Source organism: Mastomys coucha, unplaced genomic scaffold (assembly GCF_008632895.1).
Source record: "Mastomys coucha isolate ucsf_1 unplaced genomic scaffold, UCSF_Mcou_1 pScaffold5, whole genome shotgun sequence".
NCBI classification, from domain to species: Eukaryota; Metazoa; Chordata; class Mammalia; order Rodentia; family Muridae; genus Mastomys; species Mastomys coucha.
The window spans coordinates 16,064,666-16,088,536 of NW_022196911.1; the positions used below are offsets into that span (position 1 = coordinate 16,064,666).

General features: G+C 38.7%; 1 pseudogene; it reads right to left on the reverse strand.

The window, feature by feature from the left end:
- Positions 1–6,433, reverse strand: part of LOC116077354 — a 25,895-nt pseudogene extending 19,462 nt beyond the window's left edge.
- Between the last annotated feature and the right edge of the window lie 17,438 nt (positions 6,434–23,871).

Sequence of the window (23,871 nt, forward strand, 5' to 3'; positions counted from 1 at the left end):
AACTGCATGGAGAAGGGCTTGGTGTTTGCCTCCTTATTTCCGCTGGACGGGTAAAGTGTCAGCGACAATGGATGTGTTGGGAGCCAAACCCAGGTCCTTTGGAAAAGCAGACAAATGCTCTTAACAGTTGACCCATCCCTCCAGTCTCATTTTAGTTAATTTTTTTAGATTTTTGAGGATCTCCCAGACTGATATCCGTAGTAGCCACACTAGTTTGCACTTTCATCAGCAGCGACTAAAGGATTCTTCTTTCTTTATGTCCTCACTCTCATTCGCTGTCATTTGTTTTCTTGATGATACACATTCTGATTATGGTAAGATAGAATCTCAAAGTGGTTTTAATTTGCGTGTTCTGAATGGCTAAGGGTGTTGAATACTTTCCAAAATATTTATTGGCTATTAGTATTTATTTTGAGGATTGTTTGCTTAGGACTATTAAATTGATTGTTGTTTTATATCAAAAAAGAAAATTAAAACAAAAGAACCTATGCATATACAATTATAAAGTTAGCCACTTAGAAAAATCTATATATCAAGGCTTCCATGGCACCCTCTGTCTAAATTTGAGTACAATAGATTGTGTTACTAGAGATATAGTTAACACTGCAACTCATCTACAAAGGAACTTTGTCAGCACCATCTCCATCAGTGGAAATACATCATCATAGAGTATTCCTCTAGCAATGAGGAAGAGATTAGTGGCTATGATGTTTCTCTCAGTCTATAGTATCTGTGAACAGAGGAGATGTTTCACCCTCTACTTCATTCTGATCTTTAGATCAATTTCTGTATTTCTAGTCCTTGGACATCATCAAAGAGGTTCAGTGAACATTTCATGGGGAAACCTAGTAATATCCTCATACAGAAAATAAGCATAAGAATACATTATCTGTAATTGCTGAGAAAATTAAATCATGATTGCAACATGTCTGTATAATAACTATCAAGCTATGTAAGTAATTAGTGAAAGAATAGTAATCAACTAAGCACCAAGGAGATTTCTGTCTCACTTTGAGTTTTAGCAATTTCTTTTTATGTTGTTATCATGAAATTGTTTAGGAAGGAGCTCAGCAACTCATTTGGACGATTGCTTACTGGAGTTGCCGATGAAGTTCTAACAGAGCATAAATAAGGTTCTGACTAATTAACAAGTTTAGAACAGTTAGACTGTAGTTTACCATAGCTACTATTATGCATGCAACTGTTACCATAGTTACTTACATTGCTGGGACTTTGGAAAAGAAATTTAAATGGTAGAAATAAGGTCTGTGCTTATTTTCTGTTCTATAGTGGAAACTATCATTCATGTTTTCTATACTTCTAAACTTCTGTTACATTTAACTTTCTTTCTATATACTCTTTTGCTCTAGTTAATCCTTTGCCAAAATTGTTGGTTTTGGGCTTCCTATAATTTACTAAAATTTATCTTTCTTGTTGCTTGTAAATACACTTCTAAAGTATTTTCTTCATTGCCTGTTATGTAATTTATCATCTAATATAATGTTTATAGGGAATGGGGTAGAAAACAGTTAAGAGATTGTACTGGCTGGTTTTGTGTGTCAACTTGACACAAGCTGGAGTTATCACAGAGAAAGGAGCTATAGTTGAGGAAATGCCTCCATGAGATCCAGCTGTAAGGTATTTTCTCAATTAGTGATCAAGGGAGGAGGGCCCATTGTGGGTGGTGCCATCTCTGGTCTGGTAGTCTTGGGCTCTATAAGAAAGCAAGCTGAGCAAGCCAGGGGAAGCAAGCCAGTAAGTAACATCCCTCCATGGTCTCTGCATCAGTTCCTGTTTCCTGACCTGTTTGAGTTCCAGTCCTGACTTCCTTTGATGATTAACAGCAATGTGGAACTAAGCTGAATAAATCCTTTCCTCTCCAACTTGCTTCTTATTCATGATATTTGTGCAGGAATAGAAACCCTAAGACAGAGCTATTGAGAATTTTCTTTGATAGCCATTATATAGACATATTGCAAGCATGATTTAATTTTCTCAGCAGTTACAGATGATGCGTTTTAATGCTTATTTTTCTGTATGAGGATATTGGGGAAACCAACTTGTCTGTAATATAACAAGTGCCTAGTTTGAACCTCCCTGTTCTTGCTCCTGAGTTTTCTCTCTACTTATCTGTTCTGTAAGTGAGTGTGAATATCTAGTACATTCCCCAAATTAAGCCAGAGGCTCCATAGATCTGAAATGAATGAGCCATAATTATCTTCTTTGTGCAGCTCTTATTATAGAGAGGAGACACAAATAAGAACTCTGTATCATCTGTATGTTTGGAAACAGGAGGAATAGGCAAATTCACAGACTATAGTGAAGATATGATTCACAGATAAGCCAAGAAAAAAGCAAGAGGCACTTTAATAAGATCTCTCATGGATATGATTCACTTTCTTTATATTCACTTGGCTTGCCTTCTTTGTCCCATCCCATTCTGCAGTTCTTTCTCTGTCTCTCAAGAGTCCCCTCCCCCCGCCCCGCCCCATACTTCTTTGTTGTTATTTGCTGTTGTTGTTTTAGATCCAGAGCCTGCTTATGAGAGAAAATGCGTGGAAACTGTCTGTACATGACTGCTACAGGCTCTTTGAGCTGTTTCATCATTGCTCCTGAGCCTCCATTCTGCAGCCTGCCTTCACAGTGTGGTCCATAGGGTAGTGGGAACACTGAAGGCCCACTACAGGGCTAGGTTTAGCTTCTAGTGCCAAGGCTGTGTTTTCCCTTGGTATTCTTAGGTTTCTAGCTACTATAAAAATCAAAGTCTCTACTAGCAAGTCCTCTGCTCCTTTCTTTCCTCTTGTCTTTTGTATATGTGAAATCTCATGTCAGGCCTCAATTTCAAGCAGTGGGAGTCACTTCTGCCCCCAATTTGCATGGATTTAGTGGAATGACATGGTTAGAAAGTTCATAAACTGAATGAAGTCAGCAGGAGCTGCAAAGTGAGCCAGAGGAGAGTGAGGAAATCATATAGCACTTAGAAATTTGCAGAAATACCGAGAAGAGATTCAAGCTTTTATAGTGATGTAAGTCTATCATATTAGGTGGACAAGCCTACCACAAGTAGTTACAAAAATGAATTCGACTATGTGGAAGAAAACATAAGGGGTGCTCTTAGCTAAGTGTGTGTGTGTGTGCATATATCTGTATATATATATATGAGTGTGTGTACATGTGCACATGTGTATGTACTTGTGTATGTGTATATATGTGTGCAAGTGTGTCTGTGAGTGTAAGTGTGTGTGTGTATGTACTTTCACGTGTGTGTACATGTATGTATGTGTGTTTGTATGCATGTGAGTGTGTGTGTACATGTGCGTGTATGTGTGAGTACATGTGCATATCTGTGTGTGTTTGTGTAATGGTGCTTGATATCAACACAATGATGGAGTCATGATCAAGGACACTTTGAGGGTCAGTCTGTTTACCCTTATCTGGTCATCTGTATGTTCTAACCACAAGCTTTTAGAGTTAATTCTTTGTATAAGCGGTAGGTTAGCTGGGGTGAGGCTCAGTGATAGAAAACTTGCCTAGGATGTGCAAAGCCTAGATTTTGATCCCAGAGTTGAAAAACAAAAGGAAAATAATATTTATATATGACATTCTTTAGTCGAGGCTTCAAGACAAGGAGGGTTCCTAAAGTGTCAGAATGAATGAGTAAAAGCTGGGACTAGAGCGCCAAATGCTTCTTAAAGGTTGGGGAATGATCTGAGAGGTTGTGTCACATGGACTACTGTGAAAATGTGTTAATTAAATAGGAACACTTTAAAGCCAACGAAGCTTTAAGAAGCTCAGAGTGGTAGGCACTTAATTAGCAACCTGAGTTTTTCTATCAGATGTCGGGCCTGGAGAGAATGTGATGGAATTTTCTTTCTTTTTTTTTAATTTTGTTTTTTCGAGACAGGGTTTCTCTGTATAGTCCTGGCTGTCCTGGAATTCACTTTGTAGACCAGACTGGCCTCGAACTCAGAAATTTGCCTGCCTCTGCCTCCCAAGTGCTGGGATTAAAGGCATGCACTGCCACCGCCCGACACGATGGAATTTTCTAAAGGGGCCATATCTTGCTTACTTTCTCGTTCCTCTGAGGAATGACTATCTCTAACTTTCAAGTTCTAGGGTTAAATAAGCATGATGTGATCAGATAATAGAGCTGTACTAACTGAGTCACTCTGGAGCTTAATGTTCTAAACTTGAATTCACTAGTACGACATTTAACCTGACAATTTGATTATAGCCCCTAACGCTCTTGCATATAATAGGAACTCAGTGAGGTGCTTATTGTTATGAGCTAAATTGAAAAAAGACACAGTCTCTTAAATTAAAAAAACGTCTAGTGATTTGGCTTTTGTTTATTTTCCTATGTTTTGAATTACTACCCATTAGAGTGGGTGGTTGAAAGGCACGAGCTGTAATAAGCAGGTGAGACATTCATTCTCCTATTGCTTGGCCTGTAAGAGCCAGGATCCTACTCTGCAAAGTCTTTGAGGTTTTTTTTAGAAAGTAATATGATGAGATGATTCTACTTTAGAAATGCTTGTACAAGCATGTATACACAGCATGCTATAGAGACCGACTGTGACATATCTATGGTAAATGAAATCAGAGAGAGAAAACATAAATAGTATGTGACTAAAGCTGTATATAACTCCTCTTACCTTACTGTAGCTTAAATGCTAAAAGATCCCAGATACCTCGTTTCTGGTCTAAACAGTGGCTTCTGTTTATTTTGATGGATTTTAGTTGGATCCTATGAGAACTGGGCCAAAGGACCTAAAGATGGTTGATAGAGACTGCTTATAATGTTACTCATGTCCATATTGTTGGAAAAAATTATCTTCTTGTGTTATTTCAGTGTCTGTTTAGCTGTCAGTAAAGAGAAAGTGTCTTGTGGCACAGTTTGTCTTTCACCTTCCTGGTCTTCGCTTTCACTTTGGCAGGCAGAAGCAGGAATTCTAATGATCTTAAAAGGAATAGAGAAGCGTCCTGGATAGGGTCTGCAGGGATAATGTTTATCTGCTCTGTATGAAGATGTATCTTTGTCCTTCCTTGCCCACCCGAGGCACCTTATGATTGTAGAAAATGAAAAGCTGATGGCCTATCACAGAGGCAGGAAGTAGAAGGTGGGAGTTCTGGGAAAGATAGGAACCCTGAGAAAGAGTCAGGCACAGAAAAATTTGCCACTCAGATTCAGAGGAAGTTGAAGGTACAAAACTGAGGTAATCAGCCATGTGGCGGAAGTTAGATTAGTAGGAACAGGTTAGTATAAGTCAGGAGCTAGTTGGGGAGAAAAGCATAAACTAAGGCCATAAACATTGTTAATAATAATAATATATATATATAAATATGCAAATAATATATATATTAAGATTTATTTATTTATTTTATGTGTATGAGTACACTGTAGCTGTACAGATGGCCGTGAGCCATCATGTGGCTGCTGGGAAACACACCAGAAGAGGGCGTCAGATCTCATTACGGGTGGTTGTGAGCCACCATGTGGTTGCTGGGATCCGAACTCAGGACCTTTGGAAGAGCAATCAGTGCTCTTACCCGCTGAGCCATCTCGCCAGCCCCAATAAAAATACATTTTTATTATCACTCAGGAACTGGGATGGGTTTAGAAAAGCCCAAATGGTTATAAGAGTCTATTCTTCCCTATCCTGAAATAAGGATAAACTCATTAGTGTGGACCTTGATTTTACTACAAGAACACTGGAATGATCCATGCAGAGATTTGTACATGGTTCAGTTACTCATACAGTAGGCACTATGTCCTCTGGCTTAACTTATACACACGTGGTGAGAACAGCTTGACTTTCTTACCTGCAGTTGGATATGACCTACTTTTCATGGTTGGTGGAAGAACAACACTAAAAGAGACTTCTTTTGGACCAAGTGAATATGTGAAGAAGATGGGTAGGCTTAAGATTTTTCAAGGCCCAGGCCAATAGAACTGAGGGATGGAGCAGGGGAAACATAACAGAAGATTATAGATCAAGAGAGTGCACTACATGAAAAGAGTGTGTTTAGATATTGCATTAGTCAAGGTTCTCTAGAGTAACAGACCCACTAGAAAAACATATATTACAGAGGGAACTTATTTGTTGGCTTATATGATACACTGGGTACCCCAACAATGACTGTCTGGACACCTGAGAAGCTGGGTACTTGGTAGCTGCACAGCCTATGAGATAGATGCCTCAGGCTCCCCAACCTGGTGAGAAAGCCAGGAAATTCCTGGAGATTTGCTGGTTTCCAGTCTATATTGGAAGGTTGAAGAATATGGATTCCTCTGTTAGTGAAGGAGCAACAACAGAAGCAGCAACAGTGTAGATGCACTTACTGGTATGGTGTGAAAGCTAGCAGGTGGAAAGTGAGAGCTTTCCTTTTGCACCTCTTTATATTTAGGCTGGAGCTGGAAGATGTCATCCATTTTGGGGTAGAGTCTTTTTCCCTTCGTTTAGCCCCTCCAGGAGTTACCCTTTACAGACCTGTCAAGAGGCCTGACTTTTAGGCAATTCTAGATCCAATCAAATTGACTATGAAGATACCTATCCCTGCCTATCGGGAAATGCTATTGGTTCCGAACTGCTGCAGTGTGATAGCAAGGCTACCAGTTCAGTTCTACTACACTTATGTCTGGAAGCCCTCCCCATCTCCTCTATTCATCTAACTTTTCTTTGTCTGTGAGGGTGAGGGCTGAGATCAAGTTTAAGATACTCTCTAGGTGATTCTGGTGCCATTTAATTTTTTTCTACATGGCAAGCGGTCGTCACTTAGCATGCTCAGTTTTCATCCACCTAGTGATCGGCATCTTGGCGTGTTTTTGTTTTTCTCTTTTATTCTGTTGTTCAGTTCCAAAAGGATTTGTGGTGGGATGGAATTATTTTAGGGAAGTTGCTTCATAGGACTTCTGATTTCCCTTTAAGAGAGAGAAATATAAGGCGACTGAGGGGGTTCTTCTGGCTTTGAATGCTATTGTGGAGTAAGTAGCCTAGTTGTACCTCCTCCCCGTTAGAAACTTGCTTTCCTGCAGGCCAGCCAGCTGCCTTCAAATCGGAGAGTGTCAGCACAGTTTTCCTGATACCTCTGACTACCTTTTTCAATTTTTCTTGAGGGGGAGAGAAAGTGAGAGAGATCATTCCCATGGCCCTTATGTTCTTAAATATAGATTCTTGTTAGAGTGAAGATTTTTCTGACACGCAACAACTGCCTGAAAATTTGATCCATGATGAATTTGATTGGGAAAGGGCAATCAAAAGTCAACAGAGGATCACTCAGTTTTTTCCCTTTAAGATTATAAGATATGAATACAGTCATGTAGACTTCGAAATTAGTTTAAAAAAATTGACATTCATCACAATTACATATTGGAGAATATTTACAAAGGGAAAATATTCTCAGAAAATGAAATTTGTAATTTTGCACATTAAAAATATGCAAGTTCTCATGAACATACCAGTGGACAAAGAAAACAAACTGACAAAGGAAGCTAACCGAAAGCCTTCTCTCCTGTCTGAAATACTGTCTTTTGCAAGGGAAATTTAGATATTTAAAACTTCTTTCCTCTTTGGTCCTTTTAATAGCGTGTCAGTAGAGAACACAGAATTATAGTCTATAGAAATTCTCTATACAATTTGAAAATAAAATCATACTCTCAATGAAAAGAAGAGCCCCATGAAGATGTTTGAGAAGAAAGAAGGGACTTGGTGTGGCTTTGACACCCTGTACTCCTATGGTCAGAGAAGAGAGCTGTCGCCTTTCCTGCCTGGAGCAGGCATTCCTAGGCCAGTACATGTGGGTGTCATCCCTGGGGCTGAAGTGACTGTGTAGTGTTCAGTAATTCTTTCCTTGCCACAGAATGTCTTTTATATTACCTTTATAAACAAGGGGTAGGGAGTAAGGCCCAATGTAGGGATAATTTTAGCTTATTTTCACTGAAGCACAGATAGGTAGGAATAGTCATCACAAGTCTACCCAATAGACAGCATGGAGAATTGTAGGGAAGGCTGGATCACTTGTACAAACAACCAAGGGAGGCAAAGGAGGTGTGTGGGCTTGGCATGAGAAAAAGCAATACAATCTCTGCCAAGACAATGACAGCTGGCGTTCTGTGGGCTTTTTTTGTATGTGAGACTATTCAGAATTGGGTAAGTTGGGTATTTTCAATTGTGGTGGTTGCTTGAATGGTGAGCAGCTGCTTGTTCTTTACAAAATCCTCAACACACATAACTTGTGTTACTATTTTTTTATAGTACTGGTATTTTATGTTGAAACTTAACCAAAACAGAACACATAAATTTGGCAAGTGTGTCTTCTCCTGTTGAGTTTTTCTGTTGATCTGAGGATGAAGGAAGACAAAAATTTAAGTGGGCTTGTTTTGATGCTTATGACAATGGCAAATTTTCAATAAAAAAAATAAAAGCATTGAATGTTTCCCATCTACAAGTGGCCTTTTCACGACAAGTAGACTTTGGGTTGTGAGAATTTGATTTGTCATGTTTTTCTTATAGGGCACAGATAAAAATTCTCTGCTCTTTAGACTTTGCTACTAAGAATATCTTCTGTAATGTTGATTCTAATGCTTTCTCTCTCCTTATTGACTTATTTGGAGGTGGATGTGTATGCTATGGTGCTGATGTGGAAGGAAGAAAGAAGACCATATAGAGCATTCAGTTCTTTTCTTCCACCAAGTGGGTTCCAGGGACTGAATTTAGGTTATCATACTTGGCAGCAAGTGCCTTTCCTCTCTGGGCCATCTCATCAGCCTAGACACCCTCCTGAAGTTCTCTCACGGTGACATCCCAGCAGTGCAAATATACATGCAATTTACTTTCACTGTACTCGTATTATAGCTGGTCTGTAGTCTTCAAAAACACGGTGATATATGTAATATGGGACTTTTGTTTGCTACGGATTTGAATAATGACAAAGAGTATAAAATCACTTTCTATACTCTGGAGTATATGACATACTTTGATAAAATGGGTGACATTAATTTTTTTAGTTCCAGTTTTCTGCTACCAATGCAGTATTTGTTAGATAGGTGGTTCATATAACATAAGAATCTCAGGCAGAATTCTTTCTCTGTGTGTTTTTTTTTCTCTTTTTTTCTTTTTTATTGGATATTTTCTTTATTTACATTTCAAATATCTTCTCCTTTCCAGGTCTCCCCTTCTGAAACCCCTATCCTGTTCCCCCTCTCCCTGCCTCTATGAGGGTGCTCCCCCACCCACCCACCCACTCCTGCCTTCCCACCCTGGCATTCCCCTATGGGGCATCGAGTACCTTCAGGCCCAAAGCCCTCTCCTCTCACTGATGTCCAACAAGGCCATCTTCTCAGGCAGAATTCTTCACACTGTTTGTTTACAGATGTTTTTAATCGCTGCGGACCTTGCATTATTCATCAAATAACTCCAGTTCTATAGCAGTTCTATACATAAAATTCAAGAACCTCAACCCTTGGTGATTTATGAACTTCTTTGTCTCGTGCACGCCCATGGTTTTGGATATTTCTTGCAGTAGTCCCAGACCCAACTCTGACTTGCAAGGTCCCCCACTCTATCTTGTTTTGGTTAGTTCTCTAGGTAGGAAATGGTACAAGGTATTTTCTGAGAGATGACCAGCAGATCATTAAAATTTTTTATTTGAAAGACAAAGCAATGATGAACAGCTAGCAATAGAGACTCAGAGTGCCAGAAAAACGAGGGAGGTACTATTTTGGCTTAGTACTAAGTTAAATGATAACTTATTTTAGATGAACAGAAATATTTCCCCTTTTAAAAATGCTTTTACTAAAGTAACCTTAAAATAATTTGCAACAATACCTTAACAACTAGTTCTCTACATCCTTCCATCTGTTAAATGCCTACATTGAGGTAGAGGTTTGCTGACTGACTTAAGGTGCTCAGCACGTCAGTGGCTGGATTTTGCTGATATTATTTGTTCACTGTAGACCACACTGCTTCTAAAGAGCACAGCACAATTCATTTTGGTGTCATCTAAATTAGGAGCTGACATCTTTTGATAATACTAACCAGCTGGGCAGTGGTGGCGCACGCCTTTAATCCCGCACTTGGGAGGCAGAGGCAGGCGGATTTCTGAGTTCGAGGCCAGCCTGGTCTACAGAGTTCCAGGACAGCCAGGGCTACACAGAGAAACCCTGTCTCGAAAAAAAAAAAAAAAGAGAGATAATACTAATAATCATTTTTTGCCAATAAAAGAACCCCAGTGTTGGAAATCCAGATCCTGAGGAAGACCAATCTGCTACCAACCTGGTTGTTTTTGTGCAGATTGGAGAAATCTAGAAGCTTGTCACCTTTATGGTGGCATCTACATACATGTTTATTGATAAAGCTGATATCTCTTCACCCTATGTATTTCCTTGGCAAGTAGGAAAGGAGATCTGAGTATTTTCTCCAGGGTTGTTCAATATTAGCAGTAAAAACCCATTAAAATACCCTGAGTTCAATAACTTTTCAGTAATGACTCAGGGTAACTATGCTGAAAATGGAACCCGGCTGTCCTTATATCACCTTTTGCACATAGTTTAGAAGTTACAGTGTCTCTCTCTTTCACTGCTGTGCAGTGCTCTGCCCTCTCAGGTTTACCACTGTGGATGAGTGCTGCTCACAAAGCCCCTACTGCTTGGATGTGCAGAGCTGCCATGGACTTTAGACAACTTCAGGTCACGTTGAGCTATACACATATAAGGGAAAAGAAGAAAGCCCAGCCTGGAGCAGGACCAGGCAATGTTGGACACTGTAAATGTTAAACAAGGTGTTCATTTTCTATAGCACAGGAAATAAATTTACAGACTATATTTAGGCATAGGTAAAAAATTGTGCTATGCACTGAGTAATAGCGTTCTAGCGGGAAGGAGTCTGCGTGTCATACATAACTTGTTGCATAATATTTTCTTTGTATATATCTTTTTGAAAGAATTGGCTGGCTTATTATTCACAGTTTAGATAGGATATTTATTTTTTTTTACTTTCATGCCTTAGGGATACCTGACTAATTTCCAGAGTCTTTAGAGATACTGCCTGATAATTATCCTAATTTGAAAGTTTTTATTTTCCAAAATCACTTCAGTAAAATGGAACTAAAATATTCCAGGTTTAGGCATGGTCTATTGGCTTTACCTTGACACATTTTAATGATTAGAAGTTTGAAAAAGTGAGCCTTTCTAAGAAAGAATCAAATCAATGAAGCTATTACTAAGGAATTAAGCTTAACTCTGATGGCTTCAAACATAATAAGCAAACAAAACAATACCCACACAACAGATAGAGATATTAAATTACATTTATTCATCTTCAAAGTGATTAAAGTGTTGAGAGTTCCAAAAATTTGTAGGTGAAACCAGGCCCCATGGTGTACACTTGTGAGGGTGAGGCAGAAAATCTATAAGTTTCATAAGGAGACCCTGTCTTTAAAAACTAAGGGCTGTGGATATGGCTCAGTGATAAGACACCTGCCTTACATGTGTAAAACTGAGGTTTGATCCTAACACCACAAAACTACAGATGAAATAACTACAATAATCTTAAATAAAAGGTCAATATCTTTTTATCAATATCACAGTATCATGTAAAAAGTCCTATATGCTCTTAACTAACAGCAAAAATAATTACTCCATTACTAGGATTATCTATTTATTACTAATAGCATGAGAATTAACCTTCAAAATCCACCTTATGTTTTAGAACATAACATAACAACATTTTGTGTCTACACATAGGTTAAAAATGATAGGTACTTAGAAGGCAAAATCAAATACCAAAAATTATATATAACACAAAACTATGCATTGTTTAGTATACCAACTTATTGTTGTTTGAGAAAAGAAAACTGGAGCTTAAAAATATTTGTTGAGACCCGAGTGGAACTTGCTTCTCAGGTCAGAGGTCATGTATATCTGCATATTTGATCTTTGAAATGAGCCTCATGATCTCCATGGAGCTCATTCCAAGGGTCAGAGGCCACATCACCCACATTCTGATACCCTAGCCCCCCAGTAATTGCAGGGACCATGTGGAGCTTACTCCCCAGGTTAGGGTTCACATCTGCCCCAGCACCTCAATCAGTGTCTTTGAGCCTAAGTGCAGCTCACTTCTCAGATCAGAGGCCATGACTCCTGCACTATGGCACCTAACTAACCCTACCTAGCACCTCAGGATCTCACAGCTTGATCTAGGTCAGAGGCTGTATACTCCTTCCTTCAGAAGCCCAACCCCTGATATGAATCTCATATCTCACAGGAATCTCACTCTACAGTGCCTCAGGACACAAATGGGATGGTCTTCCTAGTCAGAGACCATCTCTCTCACCCTTTGACATCTTAGGTCCAGAGCAGAGATTTCTCTCCAGGTCTGAAGCTGCATCTTTTGTTTTCTAGTATCCTGACTCATTAGCACTTCAGTACCTGCTTACGGTCCAGATCACAAGACACACTCTCACCACCTGTGTGTCTGGATCTGTGTGGTACATATTTCTCATCTTCAGTTCAGGCTGTTCTAACCCTGCTCCCTGACTCCTGGCATCTTAGTATCCGGTTGAAACATCTGCCTGCTCCTCAAAGAACTGCAAACATCACTAAGTTGACTCTAAGCCCAGCAAGGGTAACAAGTAGAGACCACCCATAAGTCACTTACAGAAAATGGGTCAGAAGCTTACACCAAAAGTCACTGCTAACAAAGGTATTCAATTCCAAATATATAGGCATCATGAAAAACAAAGTCAACATGAAACCTTCAATGGTCATCAATATCTATTCCTTAGTAATAGTCACGGTGGGAACAATTCAGATAAAAAATGCTAGACAAAGAATTCAAAAGAACAATCACAAAAATGTTCAAAGAATTCAAAGGGCATAAATAAATACCTGAGTGAAGTGAATTTAAGGAGGTGGTAAGAAAGGAGCCACAAGGTGTGCATGTGTTTATGTGTGTGGGTTTGTGTATGTGTATATATGTATGTTTGTTTGAGTGTGTGTATGTGCATGTGTTTGTATGTGTATATTGTATGTGTGCATGTGTTTGTGTGTGTGTGTGTATGTATGTATATATTTGTGTGCTGCAAAGAGGTTTGGGAATTGGGATACCAAACAGGTTTTATGTGTAAGCTGAAGCAGGGGATCCTAGAGTTGGGAATTTTTAAGACTATGGGGGCAGGGGCATAAAGGAAAGGTAAGGATAACTTATAAACTAAAGTATATACGAAAGTTAAATAGAAGCATAGTACTTGCTCATTGATGCTTCCCAGGGCTAAACCAGTAAGACCCTATTGCTGAAGATAATACCCATTCTGGACACTCTACTAAAAAAAAGAAAACTGGCTGGAACTGATCTGAAAGTTTTCTCCCTGCTGACTAGCCTTCATGTTGTTAGAAGGTGATGTGAGCTGTTGAGGAAGAAGTAATCAATGATCATATGTTACCATCCTAAACTGGCTGGCAAGATATGCACACTAGTGCAATAGTGGCATGAGCGTTCTAGGAGTAACCAACCACTTCTTGTTGGATTTGAGGCTTCCTTCATGGGAAGGAAGACATGTTTAGCACTGTATGGCTAGGGAATTCACAGTGGGAATATGACTACTGATACTTGGAAAATATAAACTGCCTCCTGTAGAGACAATATCTTGTGTATTGTATGGATGGACCACCTGTCAATTAAAAAAAAAAAACAAAACCAAACCTATGGCTTATAGGAAAGGGTAGATTAGAAAGTAGGACATCCAGTAGGAAGAGAGGATTCTGGGATAGAGCCCGATGTGGGAGGAGTCCCTGGGGAAGATATAAGAAGTATAGATGCTTGGTATCTAAGCAAAGGTAACCAGCCATGTGGCAGAATCTATATTAGTATAAATGGGTTATTTTAAGTTATTAGCTAGTAAGGGAATGAGTCTAGCTATATGGCCTGGGTATCTGTGAGTGTATTTTGAGCCTGAGTCCTTATTCTGGGACCTTGGGACTGGGAGGAAAAACACTTTAACAGACTTTTAAATACTATGTATATATCCATAGATAGTGCAGGTCTCAGGTATGTTTAGAGAAACCTCTTTGGCAGTTAGATAATGATCAAAGTGGAAACTCATAAATGGTAAACGTGCTAAGAATCAATGAATTCTAGGCTCCAAACTCAACACCAGTTTCACTTTTAGAGGCCAAGGAACACTGTAAAAGAGGAGATAGAAGGACTAGGGGAGGTGAAGGACGAGGAGGAACATGTTAGGACATTGTCATTTGGATATGGCATTGCAATCATGAAAACAAAGCAGCTGTGACTGCCTGCATGGAGTTTAGGTCATGAGGGTGGGAGGGGCACTAGTTGGTAAGGAGGAGGTAGGTGGGAGTTGGGGAGGGCTAGAGAGGGGACTGGAAGGCAACTGTGATCCTTGTGTGCTATCTCCAGGATATGGTAATTATATTGTAAAAAACTTCAAAATTAGTTATGAAATCTCTTGGGGAGCTGGAGAGATGCCTCCATGGTTAAGAGCACTGGCCGCTCTGGCAGAGAACCTGGGGTTGATTCCCAGCACCCATATGGGAGTCATCTGCAACTACAGTTCCAAGGGACCTAGAGCCATTTTCGGAGCTTCCTGGCACTTGGTGCACGGACATAAATGCAGGAAAGCACTCACGTGCATAAAATAAAACTGAGTCTATGAATTTTACAATGAATTCTTCTATTCCCCTCCCCCCTTCTTTATGTTTTTCTGTGTCTCTCTCACTTAAATTGTGATGGTTTATGGCTTTGCTAGATAATATTCAAATGGAAGTACATTGTAGTTTATCACTTTAACTGACAATTACAATTTTATGTCTTGTGAATTACCTCCATTCTCATTTGTATACTTTACTGTTGATTTAATGAAACTGTATCTTTAAAAACTTTTGTTGATGATGCAGTAATTATTGCTCAATTTACATTGTAACTATAGCATCTAATTACTTACTTACACAGATATTAAATGGCTATTATACTTACAATATTGAATGATTCCTACAATTTTCCTGATCATGCTCCATTTCTTCCATCAACTTAGACTGTGAGTTTAGTCTACATACACTCTAATAACTATACATATATTTTAATAGCCAAAAGCACTATTGTGAAGACATAGTCCATTAGGTAGAGTACTGACCTCTTATGTGCAAAGCACTAGGTTGTGTCCCAAGTATTGCATTAAACAAAACAAAACAAAACAAAACAAAACAAAACAAGAACATAATACCATGCATTGGTGATCCCAGCGCTCAGGTAGTAGAGGCAGGTCAGAAACTCATTCTTGGTTACATAATGAATTTGAGGCCAGTTTAACCTCACATCTCCAAAAAAATTATGAATGCTATTATAAACACTCAACTGTCTTTTGTTAGTTCTATTTTGTGTTTACTTTGACCTGGGGAGTGGGCTTAGAAAAGGGTACAGAACTGAAAATTCTCAACTCAGTTTTGTTATGAAGAATATAAAAGTACAGAATTAAAAGGTAAAAATCTTCAAATTCACTTTTGAACACAATAACAAGAAGTTAACGCAAGAAAGTAACTATAGTTACTTATGGCATGTATAAGTAATTCAATTACTTTTGTACTTTTCCCCATTAATAAGACAAAGATATAAAGTGTTCTACTTTTGGCAATTGAGAAACACTCAGAACAACCTCATGCTTTTTTTTTTTGTTGTTGTTATTTTGATTTTGTTTTCTAAGACAAGATTTCTCTGTGTGTCTTCCTGGCTGGCCTGGAACTCAGTCTACACACCAGGCTGGACTTGAACTTGGAGATCTGCCTGCCTCTGACTCCTAAGTGCAGAGATTAAAGGTGTGTGCCACCACTGCCAGACAATATCATGGTTTAAATGTTGTACCTGTGGTCTTGCCAAGTAATTATGGTAGTTCAACTAAAGAGGAGATTGCATGTAAATTGACCACCTCTGTACTTTTCTATTTACTCCATGAGGGAAGGGATGGAAGTTGACCTTAAAATAGCTACCAAGATTTTTTAATTTTGTAAGACAGTCTTTGATGATTTTCTTTTCCAAGACCTAAATGTAACTTAATTATGTACATTGACTTTGTATTTCACTACACACCTCTTGGTTTATAATGTATCAATAATGAAAGGGAATCCTGATGGTTATTTTTGCATGTCTTTCTTATATTCACATTTGAAGATTTTGAGTAATTAAAATAAAATAAAAAATTGTTTTCTAGGAGATCAAATATCTTTTGTATTTCATCACAAAATACAAATGATAATTTCCTTAAGTATTAAACAATAAAAGAGTAAATTCATTTTTATTTTGCCAGCAAAAATAAACTTAACAGCTTGGAATATGTAGTGACAACATCATATTAAATAGTTGGATCGATACACATCTATTAAAGAACTTCTATGTATGAATGTACTCCTGTTAATTCTTATTTCTTTTTATGGTGATAATAGAGTTTTTCAGGTGACCATGGATCTAAGATAAATATCTATTCTTTTGTCATATTTGTCACCTTGATAGGTTTCTATGAGTTATGTTTACCACCATAGTGAGTTTTGTATAATAGAAAGAACAATTGGCTCATTTTACTTTTACACTAAGTGAATTTTGTGATGACAGAGCTTTCCCAAACTTGATTTCACCATCTCTAAAACAAATTTATAATATATAGACTTTTGATAAATATAATGGCATAAAAGCTGAAAATGTAACTAATAGATTAAAATCTACCAAATAGTCCTTTTTGTGGTATTAATTTATAAATGGAAGACATTAAAATACCCGTGCAAGTCTGGGGCTATCAGTGTAAGGATGTGCTTAGCTCGCATATGACCCTGGGTTTAATCTACAGCACTAGAAATACCAGAACAAAGAGGACATGGGATGTTTGGAAAGGATACATAAGTATAGTCTAGCAGACATGTATGTATGGTGTTGGTTTGCCCTACCACTCTTTGCTGGTCATCCTTGGGGCTTTGCTGGTGCTGGTCTTCTCTGATGACACTGTGTGTTATTGATTTGCCTTACCTTCTTTGCTGATCATCGTTTGTCATGACTTCTTAGAGAGGAAACACACCAAAGAACTCGTCATATCACAGCGGCTTCTTTCTGTTTCTGTAGAGTCAGGCTGATTGGCAGAACCTTGCAGTTTCTTCTGGATGGAACTGCTGTTGCTGATGTGTGAATGGTGTTTGCAAGTGGATAGAGCCACCAGTGCTGACTCATGTGAATTAACTGCTGCTATCCTGACAAGAAAGATTGGAATCTCCCAAGAGAACTATTTCTAAACAAGTTCACATCCACTCTGCCCTATTAACCTTTCCTTTCCACTCCCTCTGGTGGGTGGAAAAGACAGGTTAAAGAGGTTAAGCACCCTTATTAAAGTAGGTTTTGAAAAATGTAAGTCTACATTAACATGTATGTATATATTTGAGACTTATCTCAGAAGTCATTAAAAATTTTAACTGTAAATATTTTGAGAAATGATGTTTTATCATTTAATTTCAGTGAAGACTTGAAATTTATTTTCAGGGAAATAATCTGGGACATGATAAGTAGGTGGATGGGGAAGCAGGCAGTGAAATTCTCAAGTAGAACATTGGATTTTTCCATAGTTGGCTCTCTCTAGCTACTGGTAAATGACGGATGTGTGACTAGAAGACTTAATCTTCAGCCAGGATCTTCCAGCAGAGCTGGGAGTTTGCTGGTTGGAAACTTGTCATATTTTTGGCAAAAAGTTTAGTGGATTTCTAATGCATTTTGTGTGTGTGTGTGTGTGTGTGTGTGTGTGTATGAGAACTGTTTTGGGAACATTTTATTAAATACACTTTTTCTTTTTTAAAAACATAAGAATGTAGAAAATGAGTCTTCACCATTTGTTGAGAACCTGTACTGGTCAGGAGACACTGACCTACTCAGTAAGAATGAAAGGCCTAAAACACAGGGCCTCTGTTTTAGTCAGGAACTGGGAAGACAGTACAAACAGATCAGCATTATTTCATGAGCAAGCAGGAACTCCTTGAGGATCCAGAGGTCAGGGGGCCATTGCCAACCGTGCTGAGAAAGACCGCCATTTTCCCAGAGAGTTTTCAGCAGACCATGATCATTAGAAACCAAGACTGGCTATGACATGTTACTGCTAGTGTCCTGTCCCTTTGTAAGTGGACAGAGTGTATGGAGTGGACAGAGTGGACAAGTGACTACATGTATGATGACAAATATAAACATATGTATTGTATATACTTCATCTATTAGTATACATTGTAAATATGCATTAGCATATTTTCATCTGTTTTTGAATCTATATGCTTTAAGGACCATACTTATACTGATACTACTATTTGAAGTTCAGACAGATTTCTGTACTTCCTGTTTATACTCCCTCCCTGACTTGAGAAACCTGGCTCTTATTACCACTGACCTCATTAAATCACTTCCTCTTGTATGTAACTGAGCAGCCCCTGGTCTATCACATGTACAGAGGTTTTTCAGTAGCACACTTGAGCTCTGGCATACCATGGCTTGCCACCATAATCTGAGATATTGTATTCACATTGATCAGGCCATAACAATGGTCAACTTACATGTTACTTGCTTAATAAATATTTGACTTACTACCAGGTCTTAATAACACAATGTCAGGGGCTTTTTCAGAGCAAGATACAGCCCAAAGAAAGAAGTTTTCCACAGTGTCAACAGTCGTAGGCTTCATTTCTCTATTGAAATTATACTGTGTTCACATCAAACTGAAGTCCACCCATTTTTCTTCCAGGAAATAGAAATTAACTATGCAAATGTATTTCAGATGAGGTTTAAGGAAGCCCAGGGTCAATGAAAAGGAAGGAAGGGGTTTTCTGTTGACAGTTTGAATTGCCTCATTTAGTAATTTAATTGTTTTCTCTGGATTTGTAAAAGAAAAACAGAGAGGTGTGTGAAGAAATAATATAAAATAAGGCAAAGGGCACACAGAAAAGAGTGAAGAGTTTTAAGAACATCCTTCAGTTAATTCACACTATTTCCTAATTATGCAAGTAGAAAAGGAGGCAGAGAAAGAAAGAGAAAATTTATTCTTTGTCCTTATAATATTTAAATGTAGGTAAACTTCTATGCAACAGAAAAGAATAAGAAATTGAGGTGGGAAAGAAAATCTTTATATTGCTTTTTTTTTTGTTTTTTTGTTTTTGGTTTTTTCGAGACAGGGTTTTCTTGTGTAGCCCTGGCTGTCCTAGAACTCACTCTGTAGACCAGGCTGGGCTCTAACTCAGAAATCCACCTGCCTCTGCCTCCCAAGTGCTGGGATTAAAGGTGTGCACCACCACTGTCCGGCTTTTATATTGCTTGTTGATAGAGTTTAAGATGTATTGTTTGAAAACATAGTGCCTAGGCAATTTGAAAACAGAGAGTCACTCATACCTCGTTATTAAGAGTCACTGAAATAGATCATAAAATCCTTGGATGCTCTTTAGACTGGAGAGGTAGCTCATTTGGTAAATTGATTGCTTATGCAGTTATGAGTACCTGACTTTGGATTTCTAGCACCTATGTAAAAAGTCAGGCACACCTGTACTGCCAGCACTGGAGATGTGGAGCAGAGAATGAGGATTTTTGACCTGGCAAAGTCAGTAAGCTCCAATCTCAGCAGGAGACCTCGATCAAATAAGTTAGTTGAGAATGAGTGAGACAGCTGACATCAATTTTTGACCAGCACACACTGAAATCTAACCACACACTCTGCACTTTCCCTACCCAGAATTCTCTGACATTAAAGCATGACTTATTATCCCCAAGAGAAGTGCCCGCTCTACACCAGGAAAAGAATCTAAACAAACAAGCATTTCAAGGTTTCTCTGCTCATTCTTACTAGGTCAATCTGTTGATTTCAATTATGCATTCTCTTGGCTGCCACTTTTCACATCTAAGCATAAAAATACATGCACTCCCTTGTTTGTTTCAGAAGGTTCCAGTTTCATGTAAAGCTTAGTATATCAAATCAATTTGCAAGGTTTTTCTCATTAACATGCCTTCTGTTACAGGTGCTTTAGCCATCTATAGATAAGCAATCTATGTAGTCAACCTAGCAACGCACGAGGAAAAGATTCATTCTTTTCTCTCCTATTAGATTCTTTTAGCTAAGTTACAACTTGGAGAGAAAGCTTAACGTGTTATATCTGACAGCAAGTGTATCAGCATCTGTAAACCAAGCATCAACAATCTGTGCATGTTAGCAAAATTATCAATGGCCTGTGATGGCAGCAGATCCCATTCTAGAACCTATGAAAGTTCCTGCAATCCCATTTAGCTTTGTACCTTCGACTCAGTTAACGGGATGTAGGAATTTTGGCATCCTCCTTAATGCTGTATAAATATCTTCTGCTTATCACATTCAAGTCGCAAAACAGAGCAATTTCAAGGAAGCTTTTCCAAAACACATGGGTCTGTCTAGTCCTTCTTCATACTACATATCAAGGTAAATTGAACCCATAAGCAGCATTTTGTACCAGGTGCAACTTCTGGGTGGTCCTTGAGAAGGAGCCCAACTAGAATGCATTTCAATGATGCAAGAGAAAATTCGCAGACAGCTGAATGAGTGTGGGAGGTTGGCCCCTGAGAGCTTCAGTGGTCATCTATGGATGGAAGGAGAAAAGCTTTCTCAGCTTCAGCTGTTGCTGAGACCTCAGCTCCAAGTTACTCATCAATACACTTTGTTCACAGCATTTTACTATTTTCCTCTTACATCTAGAATTCAAGGTAGCGTCATGGATTGAGAAGTGTAAGTTTGAACTCTTTGTCCACAGTATTCAGTGTTGACAAAATATGCTGTCGGTTCTGCTTTTGGTAAAAGTCAGGGAAAACAAGCTTTAATAGGATTTCATAGTTTGGTTGTGTGATTCCACGCTAATACAGTATGCTTGGGTGCAAAATTATTAGTAATATAATACTTTCACATTGAGTAGTAAGATTGGAATGCGATTTCTGTCTGTGAAGATTAACTGAAAAATTCAAGGACAGATTGTGAAATATAACATGAAGTTTTAAAGACCACCGTGTCGGATGAAAGCTCCTGAGAGATATAAATGCAATTCAATTCAATGAATGAGAAAAAGGAAGAGTTGGTGCAGCAACATTTAAGCATAAAGACACCGTGAAACCTTTAATCCACCTTAGAGGATGGGAGACAAAACATTTGCTGAGGTAGTGGAAAAGATACAGAAAATGAAAAAATAAGTCCCCAAGATGACATAATTAACTCTAAGTCAAAGCTAGAGAGAAAGACAACATAACACTGAACGATTGTCTCAAAGGGTGAGATTAGAACAGAAACCAGCAGGAGACCTTAAGGTTGTTGCTCCAATAGCGTAGTGACAAATTAATTTATATTTCTTTCTTATAAAGAATGGGCTTTCCAAGACAGCTTTGGAAGCAGGTGTTATTATGAATTTAAATGCAAAAAACCACACAGAAGCAATACAAATAATAAAAATGAGGTATCTACCTTCATTTTGGTCTATAAATATGTGGAAAAGCAGACATTGACGTCCTGAGTTACTTAGAATATAGATGTATCTTTTACTTTCAGGGGACAAACTATCTATCTGTCCTCTGACTTTGTGTCTTTGTGTGTTACTTTGTCAGGCAACAGGCAGATAATGTTATTGGGTTCTTTTTTTTGTTTTGTTTTGTTTTTGTTTTTGGTAACTGCTCAAATAACCTTATGAAATGTATACTCATTTATATCATAGCAAAGTAAAATCTAGTCACAGTCCTATGAGAATATATTCTTTTATTATATATAGGAATATAGATGTGTATTCTGAACAAGCCATAAGAAGCAAGCTCGTAATAAGCACCATCTATGGTCTCTGCATCAGCTCCTGACTCTAGGTTTCTGCCTGTCCTGTTAAAGTTCCAATTCAGATTCCTTCAATGAGGAAAGCAACATGGAAGTGTAGGCCAAAGAAACTGTTTCCTCTCCAACTTATTTTTTGGTGATGGTGTTTTAACATAGCAATGGTTACCCTAACTAATACAAGTTGGTACCAGGATGGTGGGGTATTTTTGTGACAGATCGGACCATATAGTTTTTGGGAGGATTGTGGAAGAACTTTGGGCTAGAAAAGTCATTAAGTGTTGAGAGTTTAGTGAGCTGTTCTGTAGGATCTTGGAAGATAAGAATGTTAAGAGCAGTGCAGAAGATAAAGGCCTAACTTGGGAAGTTTCAGATGGAAACAACCACTCTACCTGGCTTTTTGTATGAGGAATCTATAGTTCTGGTTAGCTGAAGCTGAAGAATCAGCTGTGGGTAATAAGATTTCCAGAGCTACTAAATGGAAACCTTTGCTTTCCTGGGATACTTGATGCTGGTCAGCTGAGAAATTAGCAGTGATTGAGAAGAGAATAGCATTGTTGAGGTGAAATCTTCTGGGAATTGATTCCTGAGAACCAGCACATGGAAATTGTGTTCCAGAAGCACACAAGGTTGTACCTCTCATGGGCAGTGTAAGAGTCACCCAGGTGGTACTGGTTTTGAAGGGATTTTGGAGAGCAGCTGAGGCTTGACACTGTGATAGGCCATTGGTGAGGAGGCCAGGAACAGCCTCAGTGGCAGTCGAAGGGCCAGGATTGAAGGGGCCATAGAGAGAAGCTGAGGCTTAGCACAATGAGAAGAGCCTGGGAGAAGCTGTTGATGAAAGTACAGCTCAGTTGCAGCAAAAGATTGCAGCATCTTGGAGGTGACTGCCCAGGTCAGCAGCAGCAGAGGAGTGGAGCCTGCTACCGCCTAGAAGACAAGCTGTGTGTGTCGCAGAGGATGGAGCCAGAGAAGTGATTCGACTCTTGGAAGAGCCCAAAAGTTCATGGATAAGTCCAGATACAGGAACTTAACTTATTTACACTTTTTGGAGTTCGGTTTTGCTTTGTTTTGATTGTGGGTGTGGCCTGTTTCTTCCCCTTTGAAGTAAAAACAAAAGTATTTCATTTATTTTTGATGTTACTGAAACAGAGTTGAGAATTTTGGGATTTTAAAAGACTGGATTTTAAAAGAGATTGGCTATTTTAAAGGGACTGAAATTTTAACATGTTTGAATTTGTAAAAACTGCGGGACTTTATGTTTTTAATATGAGAAGAAAGGACAGAGGCTTAATAGTAATGTGTTAAGTTGAAAAGGGGTCAGTTGTGCTGGCTAGTCTTATGTCAATTAGACACAAACCGGAGTTATCTGAAAGGAGGGAACCTCAACTGAGAAAATGTCTCCATAGGATTCAACTGTAAGGCATTTTCTTAATTAGTGATTGATTGGGGGAGGGCCCAGTGGATTGTGGGTGGTGCTATCCCTGGGCTGGTAGTTCTGGGTTCTTTAAGAAAGCAGACTGAGCAAGCCATGGGGAATAAGCCAATCAACTGCGGAGTTTATTGCAGCATGGCCTCTGTATCAGTTCCTGCATTCAGGTTCCTACCCTGTTTGAGTTTCTGTCCTGACTACTTTTTATGATGAACAGATGAGGATATGTAAGCCAAATAAATCCTTTCATTTCCAACTTGCTTTTTTGGTCATAGTATTTTATCACAGCAATGGTAATTCCAACTAAGACTGAAGTCGTGGTCAACCACAAATAGACAACTATATCATACCAGTTCTCCAAGGCTCAGGGGCCATTATGGAAGAGATGATGGGAAGATTTTTAAGAGCCATAGGACTGGACATAGGAGTGTCTTCTGGACATGACAGGACCGCTGCATTCATGAACTCACATCTATGTTGATGGTTTCTGGGGAAAGGAGAATACATTTTCTTTAATGACCCACACTTGGGAGTATATAGCCAGCACAAACTGGGTGTGGTAAACATCTTCAGATTGAGTTTACCTTTTAGTA